Source organism: Oryza brachyantha, chromosome 1 (genome assembly GCF_000231095.2).
Source record: "Oryza brachyantha chromosome 1, ObraRS2, whole genome shotgun sequence".
NCBI lineage: Eukaryota > Viridiplantae > Streptophyta > Magnoliopsida > Poales > Poaceae > Oryza > Oryza brachyantha.
In genome coordinates, this window is record NC_023163.2 from 13,064,981 (window position 1) to 13,071,217 (window position 6,237).

Sequence of the window (6,237 nt, forward strand, 5' to 3'; positions counted from 1 at the left end):
ATCATGCACCGATGATTGAAAGTTGAAACTCTGCGCTAAATGGGCTGCTGGGATGATTGTTTGGTAGTTATTACTTAATTGTCCTTATTTGCTGGCAGTTGATATTACAGAAACATACGAGAAACTAATTAGGGCGATTACCGAACTCGATTAGCGAAACATAACTAAATGGAGGGCAGCCATCGTGGTTGCTTACGTGAAAACAGGAAGGGCAGAAATGGTTACGAGTAGTTTCTTTCTATATGCCTCTTTTGGGCCAAAGATTTTTTTAAGGAATTTTATACGATTCAAGTCCTATTGGACAGCACAAGCAGAGGTTCAGGTTGCCATGGGAGCTTGGGCACTAGTGATCTCTAATGGAGTTACATTGAAATCAGTAGAAGGCTTTTGCTAATGAACCGTGCAACACAACTCACTGTGGTGGCTAGGGTCTGCAACACGGGAGGAAGATCCGTATACCGGTTGGTTACCTTCGAGACGTCTCTGGCAATGGCAATTACCAATACTCCAATCCAGAGCTTTCCAAGCAGTTTGGCAAAAGTGCAAAAACTTGAAAGATAGTTGGATGGCCTAAAAGTCTGGTAAAGACAAATTCGAAGCTGACGGCTGTATTCCTAAAAGGCACGCGCAAGCCATCGATACATGTATTTTATTACATTTTTACTTTATTATGTGTTTAAATAAAAACTATTACACCGTGGGTTATATGGGTGACAAAAGAGAGCGATCTCATCGAATGCATATATTACGAATAAGGTGTCTTTTGGTCTTCTTTAAATATTATGTCCAACTACCATGTCTATTCTAGACCATAAAATTCTAAAGATATTGTCCCATGACAATCAAAAATACTTTGCATATGATCCGTGTACGACCTGGACAGAAGCATTGATTGGACCGTCGTATATGGATTGTACGATGCGGTCGGACGTATAGCGGCGCTGCATGACAATATCAACTATATTTTCTCCCGGTTTTTCTGGTCTAGAATTTCACTAGTATTACTACGTAGTGCAATGATCCCTTGTTGGCTTGTTGCGTTGGATCCTGTTCTTCATAAAGCTCCACATAACACTGTTTTTTTCGCTCATCCAGAGTCGTAAGAAACCATGCTGTTGCCACAGCCTCCGTTTTTGCTTAACTGCGTTGTGCATTGTTATGCAGCTGAGCAGTCCAAACTCCAAAGAGTATTTGGCACACCTGATGACAGACTAATTAATTCGACATGCAATGATATGGTCAAACTCAACAGGGCCTGGAGCCCTGGACAATTGGAAAGAACAATGACACCATCATCGTCTTTGTAGGATACAAGTTAGTATCTTTCCAAGAGTGACACTGACAACGAGAAGTATCAACGACGTAATTATTTTCTGCATGTCATGCATGTACTTTCTCTAGTTTGCAATGTATGTTGGATAAGTACTATGCACATAGTTGTTTAGTCCGCCACTGCCCTACTACTCCCAACAAATGGTATATCCCCACTGCTGGTCCAAATCCCTGTGGACCTTGGTATTTCCGTCCGAGTGATTTCGACGCTATCATTTTTGTTCAATTGTAACCCTTTTGCTTAGCTTACCTAGCCACAATGGGTGTGTTTAGCAGGGCTTCAGCTTCTCCATCCTTCGTGGAGTTATAGAGCTGAAGCCTAACCAAACGATTTAGCTCTATCTAAAAAGACTATTGTTAACCCACCTCATCAGAAAAAAAAATCCCACCTTCTATCATTCAAATTTTAGACCATTAGATCTGCTTTAAGATTCGTGCAAACCCTAACCCTATTTCTTTCTCCACCCCTTTTCCTCTGCTCGCCACCACCCCACGACGCTGCCACCATCGCCCCACCGTGCCGCCGCCGCCGCCGCCCCCGCCCCACCGCACCGCCGCCCGTCTCATCGGCTGGTCGGAAGGAGTCAACGGCGCCGACGAGCCCCCTCCCCCTCCCCGCTCCCCCTTCCCCTCTCTCTTTCTTCTCAAGGTGGTGACGACGCCGCCCCTCCCCTCCCCACCTAGCCATCTTCCCCGTCTCTGGTGGCTCCCCGCCGCCGGATCCACCACCACCGGCTACTACCTCCTAATCTCCGCTTGCTTTGTCCCTGCCGCTGACGCCGACCCACCGCCCTCCTCCATCCCTGCGGCTTCAGCGGTGCCGTCGCCGCCTCGCCGCGCGTCGAAGTCCACCGCCCACCGCCGGTCCTCCGCCGCCCATGGCCATTCCTCTAATCCCGAAGGAAACCCCAAACCCTAACCCGTATGCTCACTGCCGGAGTTGGGGGTGTCGCCAGCACCAGAGAAGGGGAGCTCGCCAGAGTTGGAGGAGAGAAGCTCATGCACGAATCTTGCATGGATCCAATGGTTTAAAATCTATAAGATTTTATCCTCAAATTTCATTCGAATGTCATAAGCAATTCCGAAAAATATAAATCCATATAGATTAAAATGTCCTTTTTTTATTTCAAATCCCTACCTTTTAAATTCTATGCATTTGTTTCATAACAGCCTACCAAACTATAATACAATAATTATTTTAAAAAATAAAATCTTTTCGAGATAAATGAAGAAAACTAAAAATAAAGTCTTCATGAGACAGAGGTGGTACTTGACTACAATGATTTAAAAAACCTTGATGCTCACAATTACATATTGATAGGTGTACTGATTAGTTTTTCTTAGCAAGATGAGGGATTTGTCGCTAGCTTATCTTGAGCATGTGTTAATAAAAGGTCATACTCGTGAGTGTATGCATGTGGTATGGTGTAGGTGTATACGAATGTAAGAAAGATAAAAAAAATGGAAGAAGTTATCTAGCAATTAAATTATTTTCTCGTCTTTTAGCAACTGACGATGACAACTTATGAATCCATGTATACAAACCAAACGAGAGCCCCCTGTACGTCGTAATTAATTGTGCGACAACTAGACAAGATCATGGCCAGTCAACACTACCACTGTGGTTCCATGGAAAGCATGGAGGACGTCGACTTGGAGGAGCAGTCGCCGCCGCCGGCGCCCTCGTCGGCGGAGCTCATCCATGCGACGTGCAGGAAGCCAGCGTCGTCGGCCACGCGCCGGGCGCCCGTCGCGACGCCGGTGCGCGCGCTGTGGATGGTTGTCCTCATGGTCGGCCTCCTCTTCGCCGCGCACCTGCTGGCGCGGCGCGACCTCAGGACGCTCGCGCTGCTCGCCGCCGAGTCGGTCTGCGTCTTCCTCGTCATGTCCTGCGCGGCGGCGTGCGAGCAGAGCGGGCGGCGGCGCGAGAGCGGGGGCGCGGTGGCGGATGTGGCGCTGTGGTCGTTCGCCATGGCGCGCACGGCGACGATGACGTTCTGGGTGGCCGCCGGCGGCATGCCGCTGCCGGCCGCGGCGGCGCTCTACCTGCTGTCGCTGCTAGTTGTCTCCGCATGCTTCGCTGTTCTTCTTGGCGCTTGAGTAGTTTTGGTCAGGTCGTGTTCGATTTGACGAGGAAGCGATTGTCATGTTTATCTAAATTTTTGAGTTGATTCGTAGTTCCAATCACGTGCTTTTGCTCTTGACACGAATCACGGTTGCAACGGCTTATAAGTTAAACTTAAATTTTTTTATAACTTAATTTTAGATTTAATTTTAGATTTTTTTCATCACGTTTGTTTTACAACTTTGCTGTTGAGTGTCTATAGACATATGTATATATATAATTTACATGTAAATTAATTTTTATTTACAGAAATATGATTTTACCTTTTCTTCTAAACTGCAAAACGATCGGAGTGGTAATGGGTTAAACTCTTGAGTTCTTTCTTACCCCTACTTAACCACTATAAAAGTTTTTAGCTTAAAAAATCTATCAACCTTTTACTTTTACTTATGCTTATAGACATAAATTTAAATTTTTAACATTAAATCTAGAGTTGACTTTAAAGTTTTTTTACCATAGTTTATTTTTCAGTTTTTACTTTTAGACCATTAAGAACACATATATAAAATATTCTATTCATAAATTATTTTTATTTGTAAATATGTTTTGACTTTTTTCACCTAAAAACCAAAAGATGAGCCTCTGTAAAATTTTAGTTCACCTTATTTTAGACCTAACCTACAAATTTTAAGGGTAAAACAATTTAGTTCATTATCCGGATAGTAGCAGGGAGGGATTGGAAGTGGAATGGGATCGGCGGATGCCATGTCTGGACCGTCACAAGCAAGAAGGAAAGGTTGGGGTGAAGGAGAGGGGGAGGAAGATGGGTTTTAGGGGGAAGTTGCATACAAATCTTAGAGCAATCTACTAGAAAGGGACGCGCGGCGTTGTCGTGCCAGCGAGCGTTATAAGGACTGATCGATGTTTAGTTGAAGATACAAATCAATGCGTAACCGGAAAAATATGATTAGGAAGTTGATACATTTATATTAATAAACTCAAGTAGTATAGATATTATACATTTTGGGCCGATTTATTAGCAAGTGATGCTCAATATGATGTTATGAGTTGGCTCAACTTCTATATTAATTACTTTTATATCTTTTAATGTACTCAAATTTTACTTATTTATATCCATGTTTACACTGTACTCCTCCCAGCCAAAAATATCTGTCATTTTAGAACAAGACTCGATCAAACTTCTAAAATTTCGATAAGTTTCTATTACAATAAATTTATAAAACTTAATAAGTTTATGATATTATGATAATACTTTTGAGAAGAATCTATGTATATTATTTGTCTTGTATTTAAACTAAGCATTTAATAAATAATCGATGGCGGAATTTTAGAAGTTTAATCAAATCTTGTCTTAAATGATAAATATGTTGACCGGAGGGAGTATATTTATATGTTTAGAAAATTCAGCTGTTTTTCTACAGCCCAAACACCTTCTTTAGTATTTGCATATCTAAAAATGGTATTCACCCGTTTGATAATACCTGTTGTTTTGCACAACGGTACGATCTCCAAAATTAGTCATTGATTATGATTTTGTACTATAAAAATATGATAAATAAATACAATTTTACTTTTATGAATGTGCTTCTTAAAAGCTTATCTATACATGTTGTTTCAGTGTCATTAAAGTAAATATTTCCAAAGTGATCTTAACCTTATAAAAATGATAGGAATTATTAAACTGGATGGAGTAACTAACTTGTCAAATAATGATGAAACATATATTTGCATTTTTAGAAAATTCAAAGTCTTCTAGATTTTAGTTTTGCGAGGAGATATAATTTGTCCTTGTTTTTAATAATTATTATTTATATATTTTTAATAGCCTAAGCACTTTCTCTTCATCCTTGTGTGGAAAAATCTAGATTTTTTGTGTTTTTTGCCATACCTGATATGTAAAACATGAAAGGGCATATTTCAAAAATTAACAGAAGTTTTGAAGAATAACGGTAGCTTGAGAGCCTTTTTTCCTTTAATTTTTACCCGTGGACGAAGAGATGGTCGTTCAGAATCGGTATGGACACGTGCATGTGGTTTAACCGATAGATGATGATGAGACGCCATTTGCGGTTTTTAATTATTTTGGGAACTTACGGTTCTTTTTTTTCTCGGCAGACGAGGTGTGTGTTTTATTGTGTGAACTATCCAATATATACTCAATATATACTAAGTACCTTCGTCTCATAAATAACGTTATTTTTTGATTTATGTGTCTAATGTTTTGACCATTCGTCTTATTTAAAAAATTTATACAAAATTTTAAAAAATAGTCATGCATAAAGGACTATTCATATTTTATCGTCTAATAACAATAAAAATATTTATCAAAAAAAACTCTAAATAAAACGAAGAGTCAAAAATTATTTTAAAAAACTAAAAAGTAATCTACATTTCATGACGGGTAGCAGTAACGTACGTATAAGCTGCGCGGCAGGTGGGGCCCGTGTGGCGGCAACAGGCAGCAACCGGCCACCAGCCAGAGCGATTTGAGATGTGTGCATGGAGTGGTAACTGTATACTCGTATATATATTGCTAGGACATGGCAGAGGGCTAGCCAACTCCATTATCTGGCAACGGGCTGTGCCACGTGGCACGCTCCTAGCCAATCAATTTGCTTTATAGAGATACTATCCAAAATCTGAATGTTTTTTACTTTTACAAATATTCAGGCAAGTAGATAGCCAATTGTTTATTTCCAAAGATGTACAAGGTACTAATTGAATGTTAGGAGGGAGCACTTTTATCTTAAGCTAAGACGTGGAAGAGAATATTATTTGCTAAGCATAATTAACAAAAGAAAAAGGGCAACGTCTATGAC